Below are 23,620 nucleotides of genomic sequence, written 5' to 3' on the forward strand. Positions count from 1 at the left end.
ATTGCATTTGCTACTAGTAGGTGGCCTTTTCACTATCATCCTATGTGCAAAGCTATTAAACTCACTCACCTTATGTTTGCGGATGATTTGTTGATGTTCTGCAAAGGAGATGCTCCTTCCATCATTCTCCTTATGAAGGCCTTCATTTCATTTTCTAATGCTTCAGGACTGCAGATGAATAATACTAAGTCAGAAATTTTTTTCAATGCAATGAAGGAAGAGCTGCAAAAAGATATATTATCAGTCACAGGTTTTCAAGAAGGAAAAATGCCCTTTAGATACTTGGGAGTTCCAATTCAGCTTGGCAAAATCTCTAAAAAGGATTGTAGTAGTCTTGTGGAGAAAATGGTGAGAAGAATCAGGAGCCTTGGAGCTAAAAAGCTTTCCTATGCAGGTAGGGATGTCCTCATCAACTCTGTTCTTAATACTCTATATAACTATTGGGTTGCTATGTTTGTTATCCCCAAAGCTGCCATTAAGAGAGTTGAGGCTATATGTAGAAATTACCTATGGGATAGTTCTACTGAATATCACAGAGTCCCATTGGTGGGTTGGGATAGAGTAACTATGCCTAAAGCTGCAGGAGGATTAGGCATTAAGAAAGCTAGTGTCTGGAATATAGCATCTGTTGGTAAGCTGGTTAACTGGATTTACACGAAGTCTGATAGATTATGGATCAAATGGGTTGACAGTGTCTACCTCAAAGGGTCTTCCTGGCATGACTATACACCAGCAAATGATTCTACTTGGACTTGGAAGAGTATATGTAAGGTGAAGGAGAAGATTAAAGATGGCTTTATTGATAATGTTTGGACTCCTCACCAGAAAGGCTACACGATTGGTAATGGCTATGATTGGCTTATGGGGAATTATACGAAACAACAATGGTCTACAATTGTATGGAATGACTGGAATATTCCTAAAGCTTCTTTCATATCATGGCTCATTATGCAAGAAGGCATTAACATCAAATCGAAACTCTATGCCTATGGTTTCTGTCAGGATGACAGGTGTATTTTGTGTGATACTCAGTCTGAAACAATTCCTCATCTGTTCACTGAGTGTGAGTTTAGCAGCAAAGTTCAAAAGTGTGTTGAGGATTGTGTTGGTCGACCACTGCCTACCTTCAATGAACTACTGACTACAAATCGAAATAATTTGAAATGGAAAGCACTAGCTATGATTTTGACGACTTACAGATATCTAATCTGGGCTCAACAGAATCATGCGAGGATTGAGCTAAATGTGTTGAGGCCTCCAGTGGTTGTGGAGCGGATGAAGAAGATGGTCCAGTTGCAAATCCGACGGAGGTGTATGAGTAAGGATGGAATGAGTGAAATGGAAATCCGGAATTGTCTGGGATTCTATTGATAGTTCCCTTTGTCTGTTTTTGTTGCTGTTGTTTGGTTCGATTTTTCCATATGATCTCGTTGTAATTGGGGAAGTTTTTTTATATATATATATAAATACATACTCACATTTCACCAAAAAAAAAATCGACACGTGTTTACGACCTACCGATCGTAAACACAAGCCTTACACATTTTGTTTGGTACCGTCGCAGTGCATTCAACCGACCCATTTTACCAACTCAATTCATCAATCACCATGCTTTAATTAACATATTTTCAAAACCAAATCCTTTTTTAAGGCACTCTTTTTAAACTTCTTTGATCGCGAGTAGTCACAACGAGAAAACCGTCTCTAAAGTCGTCTACCACGCAAACATCAAAATACGTAAGTTTGTGGGTGTAAATATCTCATTTATTTCATGTCTTTACTTTTTTTTTTATGAGTTTATATGCATGAACAATGCATAACACGATTCAAATATAGGTTTGACGAGCCAAAACCGAGTTTTGGCCTGAGACAGAAGCTCCTTGCTATGCATGGATGCTCGCGCCTCTTGTGGGTGTCCAGGTCAGACTCACCCGTGTTTGTTCTCGTCTTTCCTCTTTATTCATTTCTTTTATTTTTACCTCTTTCCTTTTACGGTTGTTACCATTTTAATTCATTTTTATGTTAAACATATTTTGACCATTACAAAAATCATCCTTGGTTCTTTATACCATGACGGTTTATTCCGTGACTCGATGATATTATCGGTTAATTACAAATTAAAGGGTATTTTAACCCCCTTTTATTTTATTTATCATTTTTCTCATTTATTTACATTTGCAAACATATTAGTCATAATTCATAATCATCCTTGGTTCTTTATACCATGTTGGTTTAATCCGAGTACGATGACAAACCTGACTAATTACAAAGAAATGAACTTAACATATTTAGTTCAAATCAAACATTTTCATTTTTATTCGTAAACTATGCTTTTCAAACTTGCAAATCCGACAACGACTATTACTAACACAATAGTAATTATTGCGAGTCATGCAAATCATATTTGCAATCACTCATCACAAATACGGTTTTAAATAACCTTTTCAACAATGTTTTAAACAACATTTTTACAACCAGGAGACGCCCCTTGGGTCGTCGTCTGACTCGCGCCTCAAGAGGCTGCCTATTTCCACCTTTCAAAACTTGGGCAGAGCCCCTTCCCTCGCCAATAGGCTCGCGCCCCAATGGGGCTGCCTGGCACTATTCTGTCTCGATTTGGTATTTGTCTAGGACAATCCCAATTACGGTTAATCCGGATACATGACGGGCCAGATTGACAAGTTTACATTTTACACTTTGTCATTTGACATCCTTTTTCAAACAAATGGATCGTGTTAAGCAGCATAACCCGAACTTGGTAAATGGATGTTTAATTTCCGTTTTCACATGTAAATCAATCTAAATCCAACATGACATCTTATGTTTGATATTTGGATTAACAAGCCGACTTAGAAATCTCACATGTTAGGTTAAACTTAGGGATGCGCATTCATGCATTTTAACCGTTCTATCAACTTTTGCACTTAAACAAACACGATCGATCAGTAGAGGCCGCTAACGCGGGCGGGATTGAATGTCTGATTAAAGGGTTCTCAATACGTACCCTCACCCCTTACTCAGAACCTTTGGATAGTGGATGGCCTTATCCAGGGCGCACGAGAGTCATTTTAGGCATCGAATGCTAAAATGGGGACGAGTCCTTATCTTTATACATATGTCAAGCACCGCTTTTTGCCTTGATTTACCTAGGTATAAAGTGGATTAGAACGGGTTCCAAGCATTCCACAAATTCTTGGTGGCGACTCCGAACATCTCTGCATCGTTTCGAGACCTTTACCGAGATGAAACCGACCGATCTAAAGCGATCCGGCCGAAAGCATTTTTACGTCACCGAGCGTGGCTTTCTAGACCGCTGCATGTCCACAGATTGGCTTGGCGTGCAGGTAGCCCGTGACCGCGGATCGGTAGGTGGCCAAAATCTACAGACCGGCCTGTGGCCCATGTCCACAGTAATTGATTTGGTATTGGGGGAATATTATTGGAGGATTTTTTGGGAAATAATCTGTATACTTCCCTTAAACTAGAAGGATTATAACGAGTTTAACAATGATGATCAATGGTCATAAACAAAATACATAAACAAAGTATAAAGGATTTAGAATTAACCTTCGGTCATAGCAAAATTGGCCTAAGAACAATATTAAAATTGATATTCGCCTATTAGTTGCACCCAAGACGATATGAGATATGCCCTTTGATTATGCTAGAAATCGATCTAAAATTTTCTGTAAAATTTAGTTGTTTTTGTGTTTTTCTGATGAGAGCGGAGGCAAGGTCAAAGAAAAGAATTAGGGTAGAAGAATTCTCACCCTTTCTTTCTTATAGTAGCCGAAATTAGGAGTCAATTAGGAAAGAATAAATCTCTCCTAATTTTCGGCCTAACTGACCGAAATAAGGAGATTATTCTCCTTATTTTTGGTCTTTCCAAAAATATATAAAATATGTTGAATTGTCATCTAGTGAGGATCGAACCCATGACCTCTTGGTTTGTGTACCCTCACTATTACCACTATGACACATCCATCTTGTTGATATTAAACATAATCGATTATATTTAATTACAAATTAAATGATTAATTCGTCAAGCTAACATTAAATATATTTAACTAAATATAACTTATTATATTTAATTTACTTAACCGACAGATTAATTCGTCTCAACTTAATATTATTTAATTTTATTAAATAATTATCTCATCAACACATTGACTAACTTTTTAGTCATTTTGGGCATTAATGTGATTATATTTATATAACCACATTTCTCAAACACATCCTATAGGTGTGACCTTTAGGGACCAGTTGATCACCGCATATTCGTATGATAATAACGTCAAACTTTCTAGCAAGCCAACCGTTATTAGGTAAACGTTAATCAACTCATTAAATATACGAAGTATACCCTTGTGAACTTGTAAGAGATTTACAAATGTTATCACACTAATTTGTGGAGGACACAAGCTCCAACAAACTCCCACTTGTCCTCACAAGTGTATGTGCGATAACCGATTCTCATATCCTATAAAATTTCTCCCACTCAATGTAAAACAATTTGCAAATCCGAATTCACAAAGGTCGTATTTTACAAGCGATCAATATCAAGAGTGGTTTCCCGACTAGAGAGTAACTTAACCGATAAACGAATCAACATTCGAGCATGGCCATGCATTTCAATTACAACTCCTCGAGTGGCCCCGAGAAATAACTATACCGATAAGGGTTGGATATTTTCCTCAACTCGAATCCTGCAGATGTAAGCACAAGATGAAATGACCCAGAAAAAATCTACTTAGCCTCCGATTCGGCGTGACCGTGAGAAAGAAACCAAAGTCACCCAAAAGCGCCTTAATCTCAAGAGACAAGTCGATAGTCAAAAGAATCGACTCTAGGAACACAATGGATGTCCTATCCACGACCTGGCACCGAATGTTATTAAACATTTAGGACTCCATTACGTTGTCACAAAAAGTTGTCATACGAGGTATCGTCATAATCTCGTATCTGTGATCGATCAGTCAACCGTTTGACTTATGGCTCGTTGAACCCACCATCAATCGACTGCACAATATAATAGCCGGAGTTATCAGCTCACATTGGCGATTACGGACCAAAACAAATATAGTGTAATTCAGTTCACTTTGTGGCGTTCAATGTTGTCAGTACAATCCACATGAAAAAACAAAATATTATATATAAAACGATGAAGTTATAAATAGTATATGAAAAAAATAATGTATCAAATCCATAATCAAGTACTACAACTTAGGAACATGTTTAATTCCCATGGAATTAACATGCCCTACATGCTTATCATAATTCAACGGTTTGGTGAGAGGATCTGCGATGTTATCATCCGTCGCAATCTTGTCAATCACTATCTCTTCTTGCTCCACGTAATCACGGATCAGGTGAGCCTTCTGAAGTACATGTCTAGATTTGTTGCTAGACTTTGGCTCCTTAGCTTGGAAGATGGCACCTCTATTGTCACAATAGATGGTGATCGGGTCATTCGAACTAGGAACTACCGAAAGCCCTTGTAAGAATTGACGCATCCATATCGCTTCCTTTGCTTTGCCTCGAAGCGGCATAGTACTCGGATTCGTGAGTAGAATCGCTACAACACTGTTTGGAACTCTTCCGGTGACCGCACACCATTAAGAGTGAAGACGAACCCGGACTGAGATTTTGAATCATCTCGATCCGTTTGGAAGCTAGCATCTGCGTAACCGGTTGCGCATAGCTTAGTATCGCCTCCATAAGTCAATACCCAATCCTTAGTCCTCCGTTGGTACTTAAGGATATTTTTGACTTCTATCCAGTGTGTTTCACCTGGAGTCTTTTGGTACCGACTCGTCATACTCAATGCATATGCCACGTCTGGACGTGTGCATATCATGGCATACATGATCGATCCTATTGCAGATGCATAAGGAACACGACTCATGCGCTCTATCCCTTCAGGCGTCGTGGGTGACTGAGACTTGCTCAACTGCATCCCAGTCATCATAGAAAGGTTCCCCTTCTTGGAGTTGGTCATGCTGAACCTCTCAAGAACCTTATCCAAATAAGACTCCTGACTAAGTGATAACGTCTGTCGTGATCTATCTCGGTAGATACGGATTCCCAAAATACGCTGTGCCTCACCCAGATCTTTCATCTGGAAATGGTTCTTCAACCATTCTTTAACCGAAGATAGGAGAGGAATGTCATTCCCAATCAAGAGTATGTCATCGACATATAATATCAAGAATACAATCTTGCTCCCACTGGACTTGATATATAAGCATGGTTGTTCGACCGATCGAGTGAAACCATACTCCTTTATCACTTTGTCGAAACGATGATTCCAACTCCGAGAAGCTTTCTTAAGTCCATAAATGGAACGCTTAAGCTTGCATACTTTCTTAGGATGTTTAGGATCTATGAAACCTTCGGGTTGCACCATGTACAACTCTTCCTCCAAATGACCGTTTAATAAGGCGGTTTTCACATCCATTTGCCAAATCTCATAATCATGAAATGCGGCAATCGCTAAGATTATCCGAATGGAACGTAACATGACTACAGGTGCAAAAATCTCATCACAATGCAATCCTTGCACTTGAGTGAAACCTTTTGCCACAAGTCGTGCCTTATAGATATCTGGTTGCGCGTCGACAGAACGCTTTATTTTGTAAAGCCATTTGCACTGTAGAGGTTTTACCTTATTAGGTAAATCAACTAGATCCCATACGTTATTCTCATACATGGAGTCCATCTAGGATTGCATGGCTTCGAGCCATAGCTTTGAGTCGGAACAGGCCATAGCACCTTTATAGGTTGCGGGTTCATTACTTTCTAGAAGTAAAACACCATTCTCCTCGACCATACCAATGTATCTTTCCGGAGGATAAGAGTCTCTACCCGACCTCCTAGGTTCCTCAGGAATATTAACCGTATCATCAGTTGGAGGTACAGCTTCCTCCATCTGTTCCTCGGTTGTTGGTTTGGAATCTCCGGCTCGAAGGTTCTATTACTCGACTTGTTCTCGAGAAATTCTTTCTCTAAGAACGTCGCACTAGCCGCAACAAAAACTCGATGTTCGGTAGGCGAATAGAAGTAATGACCAAATGTTCCTTTTGGATAACCTATAAAGTATGTCTTCACCGATCACGGGCCGAGCTTATCCTCGTGTCTCCACTTGACATAAGCCTCGCAGGCCCAAACCCGAATAAAGGACAAGTTAGGGACCGTTCCCTTCCACATTTCATATGGAGTCTTGTCGCTTGACTTTAGACGGACTTCGGTTAAGTATAAGAGCAGCTGACAAAAGAGCATAACCCCATAATGAATCAGGCACTACCGTGTGACTCATCATGGATCGAACCTTATCAAGTAAGGTTCGATTTCTCCGTTCGGACACACCATTCAATTGAGGTGTTCCGGGTGGAGTTAATCGCAAAACGATTCCCAGTCTTTCGGTGTTGATCAAACTCATTTGAAAGATATTCGCCACCCCGATCTGAACGGAGTGCTTTAATCTTTCTACCCAGTTGGTTCTGTACCCTATTCTGATATTCCTTGAATTTCTCAAAGAACTCACTTTTATGCTTCATTAAGTAGACATATCCGTATCTACTCAAATCGTCCGTGAAAGTGATAAAATATCTATAGCCATCTCTAGCGGTAATTGACATAGGTCCACATACGTCCGTATGTATGAGTCCTAATAGGTCACTAGCGCGCATTCCAACACCTTTGAAGGAAATTCGAGTCATCTTGCCAATGAGACATGATTCACACGTGTCATATGTAGAAAATCCGAATGCGGGAATAGTCCCATTATCGACGAGTTTCTTCACGCGTTTCTCATTTATGTGTCCCATTCGACAATGCCATAGATAGGTTTGATCTTTGTCACCAACCTTTAATTTCTTATTATTCATGTGTAATACTTCCGTGGTTTGATCTAAGATATAAATTCCATTCATGGAAACTGCTTTGCCATAAATCATTTCATTAAAAGAGAAAATACAACTATTATCCTTTATTGAAAATGTAAAACTGTCTTTAGCAAGTACGGAAACAGAAATAATATTCTTAGATAAACTGGGTACATAGTATGATTATTTAAACATAACTCAAAACCACTAGGGAGTTGGATTACATATGTTCCCTTCGAGGCAAGAAGAACTCGTGCTCCATTCCCGACTCGCAGGTCCACATCACCTTTTTCGAGAGGTATGATGTTCTTTCGGCCCTGCAAATGATTACACAGATGAGAACCACAACCAGTATCTAGTACCCAAGTTCCGAAACTTGCATGGTTAATCTCAATCATATGAATATAAGATGACATACCAACAGGAACGACGCGGCCTGCCTTGATGTCCTCACGGTAGATGGGACAGTTCCTCCTCCAATGTCCAGTCTTATGACAATGGTGGCACTCTATGTCACCGCCCTTGCTCTTTGTCTTGCCCTGTGAGCCACTAGTCTCACCAGGCGCACTCTTACCGTTTCCTGGCTTCTTAAACTTTGGCTTACCTACAGCTAGGTCGCCATGAGCCTTGCCCTTACCTTTACCTTTGTTGTAAATCGTGAGAACATCCTGCTTCACGCTCCCACTCAATTTTATATCCTTCTCGGTCTGTACGAGAAGGGAGTGTAGCTCATGAGGACTCATTTTCAAGTCATTCATATAGTAGTTCGCCCTGAAAAGGGCAAAACCATCGTGAAGAGAATGAAGCATTCGGTCAATGACAATGCTCTCACTTATTTTACAATTCAGTGCCTCCAGTTTCTCGACATTCTCAATCATGTGAAGAATGTGTGGGCTAACCGGTTGGCCCTTCTGGATTTTCGCATCAAAGAAGCGACAGGTATGCTCATATGTAACGATTCTCGGTGCCTTTGAGAACTCTTTAGTGAGCGTGGTGAAAATCTTGTTTGCACCTTGGGCAATGAAGCGTCTCTGCAAATTGGTTTCCATTGCAAAGATGAGTACGTTCTTTATCGCACCCACTTCCATAACGAAATCACTATAAGCGAGTGACTCGTTGACTCCTGCATTTGGGCCTGGGTTGACCGGTATTGGCTCAGTTAAATACCGAGCTTACCGTCGGATGGCGACATTCCATAGTGCCGCCTCCCGTCCAGAAATTGGACCCATCATTCTTCAGTCGAGTGGACTGATTCATTTGGTCCATGAACATTTTAAGCCAGGACGAACGATCTAGTGTGGCACTAGGCATTGGGATTGCGTTATTTCCAGCCATTTGTTGTAACAGTATTATTGATAATAAACGTGTTCTACACTGCGAAAGAAGAATAAAATAATAAGCATGTGCATCGTTTTTAATTTAAGTCTAATGAACTAATGTCATAACGCGAAGACTCAAACATTTATACAATTGACCTCCCTCAAGAATTATATAAATGACCCCAAGACTCAATTCTCTGTAAATTGATAAGCTAACCTTTTAGCTAATTCTACCGTTAGAATTCTTGGTCGATAAATTTCTGTAAATACTATCTTTAGTCTATCATAATCACGAGAAACTCTTCGGACTATGATGTTGAGGTAGACTAAGCCAACACAACTACTTACCCAACGTAGCAGGGGTCATATTAGGCCTACCGACGAAGAAGGGATTCATAGATGTTTGCCCTTATAAAGACTAATCTCAATTTCTGTTTTAGAGGAAGATCCCATCAACTTTATTTATATTCATTTTAAGTGAACTATAATCTAGCATGCGAGAATGATTAAACTAAAGTGATGGCTTAAAGTCTGTGACATCTGCATGTCCATGAAAACTAACATACAACCTATATGAGTCAATTTCCATGCATTTTAGTAGTAGGTGGTTTGGTTTTAGGCGGAAAATGATGCAATTACTAACATGTGAATGAAACGCAATAATAATGAAAAACGTAAAAAAAAAACAGTAAAAGTCCTAGTGTGGCCAATCCTATCAAAATGAACAATAAATACAAGTTTGGAATCCATCCTTGGACCCGAGAAGCTTGTCTTGATGTTCCATCTTGATCCATGTAGCGGGAGTGTGCTTGAATCTTCATCTTTAGTCTTCTTTGAAATTACAATAAATAAAATTACATAATTGACCTATTTATTACATTCTAGTTTCAAAACCCAAAACTAAAATAAAGGAGATTCGAGATCTCATAATTACATAAAATCATGTTTCCTTCATTACGAAAATATAATTTGACTAAGGCCACACTAAGTATTACAAATTACAACCGATTGCAAAATGAAATACGTAAATAAAATTCATTCATCCGATTCATTCAACAAAATTAAAAGCATCAACTAAAATAAATTAAACATACATTACACAATTCTTTAATTATATTGATTAATTTATCCAATCCACCTATTTAAATTAAATTAAGTGACAATTCCGCAATTTAATCACATTAATTTCATTCTTAATCCATATTAAACTTGTAATATGAATTCTATCCGTCAAAATTTTAAACTGCTTTAAAATAACTCGGTATCTTTAAATTGTGAACCGATTCACAATAACTAATTGGCCAAAATAAAATAAAAAAAAAAAAACAAAATCCAATTTTTCTTCCTTTTGGGTCTCGGCAAAAAGGAAAACAATTTTTTTTTTTATTTGTAAACTCAGCTCACGGCTGACAAAAAAAACAGCCAATAAAATTTTTTTTTTTTGGTCGGAAATAAGGCAAAAACAAGGAAAGGAAAAACTTTCCTTTTCTTTTTCTTTTAGATTCGGCAAAAAGAAAAATAACCAAAAAAAACATTTTTTTTTTATGAACACTGTTCACGGTGAACAGTACCGAACAAAAAAAAACAACAACGGCAAAAAAAAAATAAAACAACCGTCACAAAAAACTTACGGCAAGAATTGCCCTAAAACAAAACCGATGAAGAAAATGTTTACAGTTGCCATATAGAACGTGATTTAGCAAGTGAATTAATGAACATGATTAATCTTATATGCTAAAACTATATAGCAAAAACAAGTTCTTGTCTCATCGACATGATTATTCCATTAACAATTTAATTTAATCCGAATTAAATCAAGGTATCTACAAATTCATTTTATTATTATCTTAACATATTAAAACAATAATTCATATGAATCAAATGGAAATAAATCATCAACAAAGGAAAAACAGGTCGAAAAAAAATTCTCTCGGCACAAAAAAAATTTCAGCCGAAAACCCTAAAATTTTTTTTTCGAAATCTCCATTGTTTACATACATATTTTATGAAAATCATCAAAAATAAAATCGTGGCCTAATGCTCTGATACCACTTGTGGGAAATAATCTGTATACTTCCCTTAAACTAGAAGGATTATAACGAGTTTAATAATGATGATCAATGGTCATAAACAAAATATATAAACAAAGTATAAAGGATTTAGAATTAACCTTCGGTCCTAGCAAAATTGGTCTAAGAACAATATCAAAATTGATATTCGCCTATTAGTTGCACCCAAGACGATATGAGATATGCCCTTTGATTATGCTAGAAATCGATCTAAAATTTTCTGTAAAATTTAGTTGTTTTTGTGTTTTTCTAATGAGAGAGGAGGCAAGGTCAAAGAGAAGAATTAGGGTAGAAGAATTCTCACCCTTTCTTTCTTATAGTAGCCGAAATTAGGAGTCAATTAGGAAATAATAAATCTCTCCTAATTTTCGGCCTAACTGGCCGAAATAAGGAGATTATTCTCCTTATTTTTGGTCTTTCCAAAAATATATAAAATATGTTCAATTGTCATCTATTGAGGATCGAACCCATAACCTCTTGGTTTGTGTACCCTCACTATTACCACTATGACACATCCATCTTGTTGATATTTAACATAACTGATTATATTTAATTACGAATTAACAGATTAATTCGGCCAAGCTAACATTAAATATATTGAACTAAATATAACTTATTATATTTAATTTACGAATTGACAGTTAATTCGTCTCAACTTAATATTATTTAATTTTATTAAATAATTATCTCATCAACACATTGACTAACTTTTTAGTCATTTTGGGCATCAATGTGATTATATTTCTATAACCACTTTTCTCAAACACATCCTATAGGTGTGACCTTTAGGGATCAGTTGATCACCGCCATCTGTATGATAATAACGTCAAACTTTTTAGCAAGCCAACCGTTATTAGGTAAACGTTAATCAACTGATTAAATATACGAAGTATACCCTTGTGAACCTATAAGAGATTTACAAATGTTATCACACTAATTTGTGGAGGACACAAGCTCCAACAGATTTGGGGTAGAAATCGCACAAAAATCGCACCAATAAGGAGGATAAAAAGTTAGAATGAAAAATAGAGGAAGAAAAGGAGACTTCTTGTGTATTATAAGCGCATTCACTCGATCGAGTGATTTGAAACTACTCGATCGAGTACTCTTGTAGTCATTCTGCTCGATCGAACAAAATCCTTCTCGATCGAGTAATCCTCATTTTTGACATTTCGATCGAGTATCTGAAACCACTCGATCGAACACTTTTCCTGGGCATTCCTCTCGATCGAGTACAAAAAGTACTCGATCGAGTTGTTTTCTCGTGGAACACATCCCAATGCGATATAATCTCCCCAAACCTGCATAAAAACACGCAAAAACATTTCCCAACAATACCAAATCACCAAAACATGCAGTCTATCGTCGTTTTAACTAAACTAACTAAACTAATGTCTAACAGTCTAAAAACGCAATTAAAAAGTCTTAACGGAGATTCAAAATTACAAGTTATTACAACGGGGCATCCCCCGCTCATCTTCGAAAACATTTTAGTAGCCCGTAAGAGGGCTTCTGACTGGAGGAGTTCCCTTTAGCATCTCGGACCGTCCTGTTTGATTGCCACGAGTTTGAATTTGAACTGACGGAAGGAGATTAGTTGGCATCCACATACGCCCGAACTTTCTTCTTCCTCTTGACATTCCCATTGACATTGGCATCTCCATCACTTTGATTGACTTTAACTGCACTTTGACCGTTATCATCTCCAGCATCCACTCTATCTGTACCTGTAGCAAGGAAAACAGAAGAATGGTCCTCCTTTTCGCTCTCAGTCTGAGGCGGAGGGATTATAATTGCAGCACAATTTTCAATATCCTCAGCTGGAGTATCTGTATCTGAGTCAATAGAGGATGGAGCATTGCAAGGTTGAGCTTGCATGGGAGCCCTACGAGATTTGGACTGATGAAATATCAGCTCCTCATCTCCTACCTGAAATGTAAGTGTCTTTCCCCCGACGTCAATTACTGCACGAGCAGTGAAAAAAAATGGTCTCCCTATAATGATAGGGGTGTGAGTGTCCTCGGGGATGTCAAGTACCACAAAGTCTACGGGAATGAAGAATCTCCCGATTTTGACAGGTATGTCCTCTATAACTCCTAATGGCCGTGATATACTACGGTCGGCCATCTGAACGGTCATACTAGTGCAATTAAATTTGGTCAGACCGAGTCTCTTAGGGAGAGACAAAGGTAAGACGCTCACGCTAGCACCTAGATCGCATAACGCGTTATCAATCAAGTGGGTTCCTATATGACACGGAATTGAAAAGCTACCCGGGTCTGACTGTTTAGGCGGTGTCTTATTCTGGAATAAGGCAGTGCCTACTTCAGTTAAAGTTACCGTTTCGTGGTCATTTATATGCCTCTTACGCGATAAAATTTCTTTCATGAATTTCATATAAGAGGGTACCTGAGTAAGAAATTCGGCGAAGGAAACGTTGACGTGAAGGCTTTTCAGGAGCTCAGCAAATTTCCCGAATTGTTGGTTAGCCTTGTTGTTCTGCAATCACCTTGGAAAGGGCACAGTGATAGGAATTTCGAGCCCTTTATTCCTTTCTTCCAATGTCTCGACGGGTTCAAACTCATATTTGTTCGATCGATCTCTTTTACCTCTCGATCGAGGTCTTTCGGCAGGTTTTTCACTCGATCGAGCATTCTCAACCTCTCGATCAAGTTCTTCAATATCAACTTTGTTCGATCGAGACAAAATATCACTCGATCGAACACTTTTCTCAGGAGTTTCACTCGATCGAGCAGTTTCAGTCTCTCGATCGATACCTTGAATATCCACTTTACTCGATCGACCCTCAGAACCACTCGATCGAGTACTATTATTAGCATTTCTACTCGATCGACCTCCAGAAATCAGTCGATTGAGTATATTCTTTGGATTAAGCATGTTTTCAGCCATGGGCGACTGTTCATCATCAGTAATAGCATTCCCCGGGTCTGATATGTTCTCAACAGTTGACAATTTTTTTGCTTCATAAGAACGACCACTGCGCAAGTTAATCAAATTTATCGTCTCATGTGGATTCTTCTCAGATTGAGACGGTAAATGACCCGGTTTTCTTGTGGATTGGCTAGCGGCGATTTGGGCAACTTGGGTCTCGAGTGACTTAATTGATGCTTCTTTTTGTTGGTCACTCATTTGCATCTGCTTAATCAATGATTGAATCATTAACTCCAACTCAGCTAACTCACTAACTCCACTAGATGAAGCTCCTTGATGCGGCGGTGGAAAGGATGGGGGATTTTGAAAGCCTTGTTGAGCCTTATGAGGAGGAACATAGGCTTGCTGCTGCTGCGGAGGAGTAGGATTGAGAACATTCTGACTGGTCCACCTCAAATTGGGATGGACTGCACTTTGATTATTGTAATAGGAACCTCCTCCTTGCCTATAGTGCTGAAAGGCAAGGACTTGTTCCTTCTCTGTTAGAACGTCAACAGTAGTGTGACCGTCATTACTCCCACATCTTTCACAAGTAACGGTCTCTTGTCTAGTCAACAAGTGAACCGTCTATTGACCACCAACAACTTGCAATTCTAACTTATCAAAACGGGCAGTCATGGCTTCCAGCTGAGCCACAACTGCATTATCAACCGAATGCACTGTCCGAATGCCGTCCCTCGGGTTCCCATACTCAGCACAATGGATCGCCATCTCCTCGATAATACCCCATCCCTTATCATCATCATTATTCTTTTGGAATCGCCCATTAGATGAGGCATCAAGTATAGCACGGTGGTCATCATACAACCCATTGTAAAACTATTTGCACAAAAACCACTGATCAAAGCCGTGGTGAGGAAGAGACCGCACCAACTTCTTGAAATGACACCAAGCTTCATAGAAATTCTCATCAAGTGCCTGTTTGAAACTCGTACTCTTTCCTCTCAGTTGATTGGTACGTTGTAGAGGAAAATACCTTTTATAAAAGGCAAGAGCAAGAGTCTCCCAGTTTGTGATACCGGCTGCAGTACGATCAAGATTAGGGAGCCACTCCCTGGCTCCGTCGGTTAGTGAAAAAGGAAACAGGACATCCTTTATTTTATAATATGTCACTCCCTTAGTGGCGGGAATGGTAGAGTAGTAGTCAGTAAATACCTCAATATGTTTACGCGGATCTTCACCCGCCATACCCCGAAACAAGTTTCTTTCGACCAAATTAATATAGGACGGTCTAATATTGAAAGTATTACCATCCTCGGTCGCAAGTTTGAAACCTTTAGGGATCGAGGCAGCTGTGGACTCTGAGTGACTCGCAATGTTAGGCATCTTTACTGGCTTGGTAGCAGAAATATAGTTGTCTTCTTCACAAGACGGATCTTCTGCAAATAAAAAGTATTGTAGATCGGGTTCAAAAGTACTCAAGTCTTTCTTTTGAATCTTTCTTTGCAGTCTGAGTCTATGTCGTAAAGATCTCTCTGGCTCAGGATCAGCAGGAACTAATTCTGACCTGTTTTACCTGGGCATACACAACACTGAAAGAAATAAGTGTGAACTGTCTCAAAGAATAAAAATTCCCTGAGATAGAAAGAGATAAACGAAACAAGCAAGACAGATAGGGCTATTGCCTCCCCGCCATTGTCGCCAAAATTTGATACTGTCGTTTCTGTACCAAAAATAAAACCTAAATATACTAACGAAAGCTAGTGATAAGCAGGGTCGATCTCCACAAGGAGGCAAGGTACCTATCTAAAAGTCCGTATATCTATGTCACAAGTGGGGGTTTTGTATTTGATTTTCTAAACTACTAAAAGTCAAAGGTAAGAGAAATAAAGTAAGAGCGATTAACGCGAGAAAATGTGATAAAAGTGATCAAATAAAGGAGAGTATGTCAGGATTTCGGTTCACCATGGTAGTCTATCGACTCAGTTGCAAATAGCCTAGACAATATACTATGAGAAGGGCATGGGAAAGGTCCTTCCGGTCCGCTATCCACCCTAGAATTCCACTAACTTAACTTCCGTCCTCATTAGGGTAGTCTACTGTTCATCGCAGGTCTGTTTATTCCAATCTTCTGAGCCAGCATAAAAACTTAGTCACATTTTATGGATATGAATCGGAATTTGAACATCGTTGGGGCGTCTCCTCAGAAGAGATGCACTGCACTTCTTAGACCTGGGTGTAGTGATAAGTATGTACGGGTCGCTAGGTCGTTGCCTGGAAGCGACGCGCCATCTTTACATCTGGGGGTGGTGTCAAATAGGCAAGGGTGCGCTACATCTTCTAGACCCGGGTGTAGTGAAAAATGTGCAAGGGTTGTTAGGTCGTCGCCCAAAAGCGGCGCGCCACCTCGAAGTATGGGTGTGGTGTCAAATAGGTTTGGATCTAGGAAGCATGGTCATGAGCGGGTAAAGAAATCAGGACATGACTTTAGGAAGGGTAGTAGGTTACGTTTTGGTACTTGGAATGTTGGCTCTTTGACAGGGAGGTTAGCTGAGGTAGGGGAGGTTATGAATAGGAGGAGAGTGCATATAATGTGTCTACAAGAGACAAAGTGGGTCGAAGATAAAGTAAGGATGATAGCGTCTTGGGGTTATAAGCTTTTGTATACGGGTAAAGACAAAAGTCGTATTGGAGTGGGTATTGTCATTGATAAAGATTATATTGATGATGTGGTAGAAGTATCAAGAAAGAGTGATAGGATTATGAGCATTAAGCTTGTAGTTGGGGATGAGGTGGTGACTGTTATAAGTGCTTTCGCACCTCAAGTAGGTTTTGATGCTTCTTTTCGACGAGCCTTCTGGGAAGATTTGGAAGAGGTTGTAAAACGAGTCCCTATTGGAGAGAAATTGATCATTGGTGGTGACCTCAATGGGCATGTGGGTACTAGTCGAGTTGGCTTCGAGAACATTCATGGGGGTTTTGGGTTCGGGGAGAGAAATGAAGCAGGAAGTGACATATTAGATTTTGCTTTGGCATATGACTTGGGTGTAATGAACACTTGGTACGAGAAAAGACATTCTCATCTGGTGACTTATAAAAGCGGAGGAAATGCTAGTCAAATTAACTTCCTTTTGGTAAGGAATGTGTGGAGGAAAGAGTACACCGATTGCAAGGTCATAGCCGGGGAAAGTGTCGCAACACAACATAGACTAGTGGTGCTTGATTTTCGGGGTAAGAGAGACTTGAGGAAGAGATATATAATCGGTAAGGCACGTATCAAGTGGTGGAAGCTACAAGGGGGAAACCAACAAGCATTTTTGGATAAGGTTGGAAGTTGCGATATTTGGTCGGATTGCGAGGAGAAAGATATTGATGCAACGTGGGATAAATTGGAGCATGTTGTAAAGGATTTGGCGAGGGAAGTGTTAGGGGAATCTAAAGGGAATAAACCATCAACTAAGGATATATCTTGGTGGAACGACGAGGTGAGACAAGTGATAAAGACTAAACGTGAATGCTATAAGGTTTTGGGGAAATGCATGAGTGATGAGAACTTTGAAAAGTACAAGAAGGCTAGACGAGCCGCTAAAAAGGCCGTACGGGATGCGAGGGCAAAAGTTAACCAAGAAGTGTATGCCAGGTTGGACACGAGAGAAGGAGAGAAGGATATCCATAAACTAGCTCGCATAAGAGACCAAAAAATGAGAGATATTGGGAGAGTTAGGTGTGTGAAAGATATGGACGACAAGGTTCTGGTTCGGGATAACGAAATAAAGGCTAGATGGAGTTCTTACTTTGATATTTTATTCAATGGACATCAGGAACAAGGTTTTGGGGATGTAGAGGTAACACCAAACATGGTTAATAGGGAATTTGTGCGTAGAATACAAAAGAGCGAAGTTAGGAAGGCGTTAAGGAAGATGGGGTCAAAGAAAGCAGAGGGACCAGATGGTATACTCATAGAAGTTTGGAGGTGATTTGGGGAGAAAGGGATCGAATGGGTAACCATGCTCTTCAACAAGATTTGGAGGAGCAACAAGATGCCATCAGCTTGGAGGAGAAGGACCCTTGTCCCTTTGTACAAGAACAAAGGTGATGTTCAAGAGTGTTCCAATTATCGGGGAATTAAACTTATGAGTCATACGATGAAGTTATGGGTGCGGATAATCGAGCAAAGGCTTAGGAGATGTGTAGACATCTCAGATAACCAATTTGGATTTATGCCCAGGAGATCAACTATGGATGCGATTTTTATCATGAGACAGTTGATGGAACACCATCGGGACAAGAAGAAGGACTTGCATATGGTTTTTATTGACTTGGAAAAGGCATATGATAGGGTACCAAGAGAAGTACTTTGGTGGGCTTTGGCGAGAAAGGGTGTGTCTCGAAAATATATTGACCTCATAAAGGACATGTATGAGGGGGCTACTACAAGTGTTCGCACTAATGTTGGGAGAACGGAAGAATTTCCCATTACTATCGGGGTGCATCAAGGTTCCTTACTTAGTCCTTTTCTCTTTGCTATAGTTATGGATGAGTTGACAAGGGATATTCAGGACGACATCCCTTGGTGTATGATGTTTGCTGATGATATTGTGTTGATTGATGAGACGAAAGAGAGGGTGGAGAGAAAGTTGGAATTGTGGAGGCAGACTTTAGAAATTCGCGGGTTTAGGCTGAGCAGGAGTAAGACTGAGTATTTGAGATGTGAGTTCACTAAAGTGGCGGGGTTGAGATCGGAAGAGGCGGGGAGTATTATTTTCGATGGGAATGTTGTTGAGGGGTCGGATTTCTTCAGATATCTAGGATCTATTCTTCAAAAAGATGGGGAGTTAGATGGAGATGTGGCTCACAGAATTGAAGCAGGATGGTTGAAATGGAAGAGTGCTTCAGGGTTTCTTTGCGATAAAGATATGCCCCAAAGATTAAAGGGAAAATTTTATCGCACGACAATTAGGCCTGCCTTACTTTACGGTTCCGAGTGTTGGGCCGTGAAACATTGTCACATTCAAAAGATGAGTGTGGCGAAGATGCGCATGTTGAGGTGGATGTGCGGACATACAAGGAAAGATCGGTTAAGGAATGAAGTGATTAGAAAAAAGGTAAAAGTGGCGCCATTAGAGGACAAGATGATGGAAAACCGACTAAGATGGTTTAGCCATGTGAGAAGGAGATCTATGGACGCACCAGTTAGGAGGCTGGAGACTTGGAGAACAGAAAAGGTCCCTAGAGGTAGAGGAAGACCGAGACAGACATGGTTGAGAGTGATAGAGCACGATATGAGATTTCTGGGGCTTGAGGAGATTATGGTGACGGAGAGGGCACAATGGAGGGAAATGATACATGTGGATTTTTAGTATTTGATGTTTTTTGACATATTTAGTGTTTTTATTTAATTTAAAGAAATTAAATTATTTATTCTTCTCTACTTTATTACACTTTTTTACCAACCACTTTCTTATAGATTTTACTTGGTTTACTTTTAAGGCATTCCAGATCCTTAATTTTATTTCGGTTTTTAAAATCGTTTTAATCTTTTCTCTCGATTTAAATTTTAATTTTTTATAAAAGAAATCCGGAATTCGATTTTAAAACCCCTAAGTTTACCTTGACTTTCCATTACATTTTCGTTCTTGCTTTTTGTTTTTCATTTTCCCTTTTTATTCGCATTTTGAGGCGTGCGTTCACTCATGGACGGTTCGAAAGGATGATTTATGTCAGCCGATCCCAAATCATTTTGGGATTAAGGCTCTGTTGTTTTTGTTGTTGTTGTTGTTGTAGAAGCGTGCACTCAACTAAATTGGTGTTACAGTTATATTGCTATGGGGACAGATTCTCACATGTAAATTATCTAGTCTATTCGCTACATCGTCACAATCCTACCATGGATTCCCTAGTCCTAACATAAAGAGAATTAGCTACTCATGTTCTTAATGTAATTAACAATAATAACGAAAGACATGCTAATAAAAGACATAATGAAAAGATGACAATCAAGCATAAAATAAACTAGGATAAGAACGATAACAAGAGAGCGAGAATTTAAGAATAAGCAAAGTCATAGATTAAGAATTAAGGAGATAGAGAGATTACAATCCAATTGAATCCGGCGTAATGATCAATCCACAAAAGCAAAGAGCAAAGGTTTGAGATTAAGCAGTAAAGAATATTAAGAGTTGTAAAGTAAAAGTAGAAGTGTTTATTAAGCTAATTACGACTCCCTTATATAGGGAAGTGTAAATTAACAAAGATAAACCTCTCACGGATTAAGTCAACCCGTGTATCATAGCAAACCCCTCGATCGAGTAATTTCAGACTACTCGATCGAGGTCTTCTCCAGCAAATGTACTCGATCGACCACTTCAGCTCCTCGGTCGAGTAACTCCAATAAACCTCATTTCGATCGAGCAAATGAAACCACTCGATCGACCTCCTGTTCCAGCCAAAGCACTCGATCGACCTCCAAAGCATCTCGATCGAGTGGTTATCTGTTGCATCAGCTTCAAACACGTCTTTGGCAGCTTTATATGACCTCCTTCACGCACTCCAAGGTACAACTCTCGCTCTAATGACTCCGTCTCCTTACAATGCATGCTAATTGGGACGAATAAGGGTCGATTCCGCTACTTTCGGGTCCATTTCTGTAATTAAGACAAGACAAACCAAAGTAGCCAATTCAAGGGATTTTGCAATACAAAGCGATACAAAAAGGCATAGAAATGCGTGCAATAAGAGGCTAAAAAGTCTATATAAATTGCACGTATCAATAGTTTCTCCTTAAACTCTCTAATTAGACTAGAAAAGTTGTCGACATCAGCCTTGAATTTGCCCCTGAGCATAGCAACTGTCTGATGAATCTCTGACCACATTACTGACATCGCAATTTGTTTTCCATCTTTTATATCAACGTCCTCAGCTGCTTCACCATTACCATCGAACATTTTAGAGCGGATTGCTTCTTTGCACCATCTGTTAACAACACACAGTTCTGGAATTTTCTTCACTCCGTTCAATGAGTTAATTCTTATTACATGCCGGCATAGAATGCCTTTCCTTTCAAGCATTCTGCAGCTACAAGTTGCTTTAAATGTATCAAGATCAACAATATAGAGTAATATGTTAGTTTAGACAGTTAGAAAAAAGTGTAACTGTGACAGACTAAAGTATAATTCTAACCGACATGAGTCTACTCTGTGATGTGTAATTTTAATAAAGATAATGGTAATGGTAATGAATAATTGTGTAATGCCAATAAGCCACAATGATACCTGAGTAGTACGTAACTTGATAATTTATGTCCCTGTTTGCATCTCTAACAGTTGTCACCTCTAAAGAGTCTGCCTCGGAAAAACCCCTGCTTTTAGAAGTATCGATCTTGTACTTGACCTCTTCTTGAAACTCCTCGAATACTTTATGACTGTACACTTGTGCCCCGTGCACCTCGATAGCCAGATGCGTTGATATTTTAGGGGAAGTGTGTATGTTACCGTTGTCAAGCTTCTTCTGCGTGTGTCTTTGTTGGTCCATTGCGCTGTCAAAACGCAGCGAAAACTCAACTAACGTTCCCGACTTGCTCTCAAATCTCTTAAAAAAACTATTTTCACTCTCTGATCTTTGGGTTGTCCTCATTACACCACCCATCTCTAGGTCCCTACAATGTGCCATAACCCACTGCTTCCTTTTAGCATACATTTCTTTAAACCAATCAAAGTTATTAACTGTGTGTTCTCGGCCTATTTCTTCCCATTTTGCATCGAACTTTGCCGCTTCAATGTCTTCATCCCATATAATGGCATTCAGTTTCTTTACAAATTCAGAATAATCTACTCTCGTCACTCCAAACTTTCTTGGCACTTTGTTCATGATATGCCACATACAATATCGGTGGCGCGCTGTCTTGAACACAAATGGTACCGCTTTAAGAATACCAGCATCCTGATCGGTGATAATATACCTTGGCTCCTTCCCACCCATCGCAGCCAAAAAACGGCTGAAAACTCATTGAAACGACTCCGCGTCTTCATGTGCAACCAGCGCGCCACAGAATGTGACTGATCATTTGTGGTGATCTACCCCGGTGAAAGGTGTGAAGGCCATGTCATACTTATAGGTGGAATACGTCGTATCAAACGATACTGCATCACTAAAAACAGAGTAGTTCCTTCTAGCGATATCGTCGGCCCATATATCTTTACTCAGACTACCGTCAGAATCAACATCATAGTCAAAGAAGAACCCTGGCCCATTAACAGCCATTTCCTTAAAGTGGTCCACGAACATCTGACTGTCCCGTTCATGAATGTAGCATTTCACATCTCTGTGAAAGTTCTTAAAATCATTAAGCTAGCTCCAATGTTCTCAAACCCATTAACATGTTCCTTCAGAATTTTGTAAGTCTTTGTTGCTCCTATCTTCAGCTGTTAATTAATGACAATATTTTAGAAATATTTAAAAGTGTAACTTTAACAGTTAATATAGTAATTGTAATAACCAAATGTGTAATTTCAACAACCCAAAGAAAATATAATTCTAGCCAACAAAACTGTAATTTTAGGAAGGAAAGGCTAACTTCAGCAAATCCAACACGGTGTCATTTTAAAGCCAAAGTATTGAATACCTAGAATACTCACCCTTGAATTATAAAGGATTATCATTTTGTGATAATCCGTTATGTTGCATTCCAACTTTTGAAACTCTTTGTCTCTGGCAGATATGAGTTCATGGTTGTGGCCACTATGGAATCTGTCAATTAATAATTCCCCATTACTCATAAATAGCCTAATCCTCGCTTTTCACCCAACGCGCCTGACTTTGTATCTCCTACCTGAATCCTGGCGGCTACCACGCTCCATTTGTCCCTTATGTGTGAACCCTCTCGGTTGCAAACCAACAGTTTAGATTTTATTTCCCCGCCACGCCATCTCTTTGTCGTGTATTTCCGTACATCAAAACCACAAGCAACAGCATAAATCTTATAAAATGTCACTGCCTCCTCGATTTCCAGAAATTCCTGCCCAACATATGGGGTAAACTTTTCTTCAACGTCCCTGCAAAATTCTTCCTTATTCGGCTTTCGTTTTCCATTGTGCTCAATTGTATCTGTCAATAGTCTAATGATTAACAATTGTATACATATCATGTTAAAGTTACCCATGTTTTTGTTAAAATTATACTTTTGTCTGTTAGAATTACACTTTTTACAATTACAGTTACACTTATTCATATAGTGCGGAAATTACACTTTTGATTGTTAAAATTATACTTTTCTCTGTTAAAATTACACTTTTTACCATTATAGTTACACAGTAGAATTATACTTTACAGTTCATCATCTCTTTCTACAATTACACTTTTTTTCGTTAGAATTACCAAGTTCACTTTTGTAGTTCCAATGATTAACAATTGTATACATATCATGTTAAAGTTACCCATGTTTTTGTTAAAATTATACTTT

The sequence above is a fragment of the Silene latifolia genome, chromosome X, assembly GCF_048544455.1.
Source record: "Silene latifolia isolate original U9 population chromosome X, ASM4854445v1, whole genome shotgun sequence".
NCBI classification, from domain to species: Eukaryota; Viridiplantae; Streptophyta; class Magnoliopsida; order Caryophyllales; family Caryophyllaceae; genus Silene; species Silene latifolia.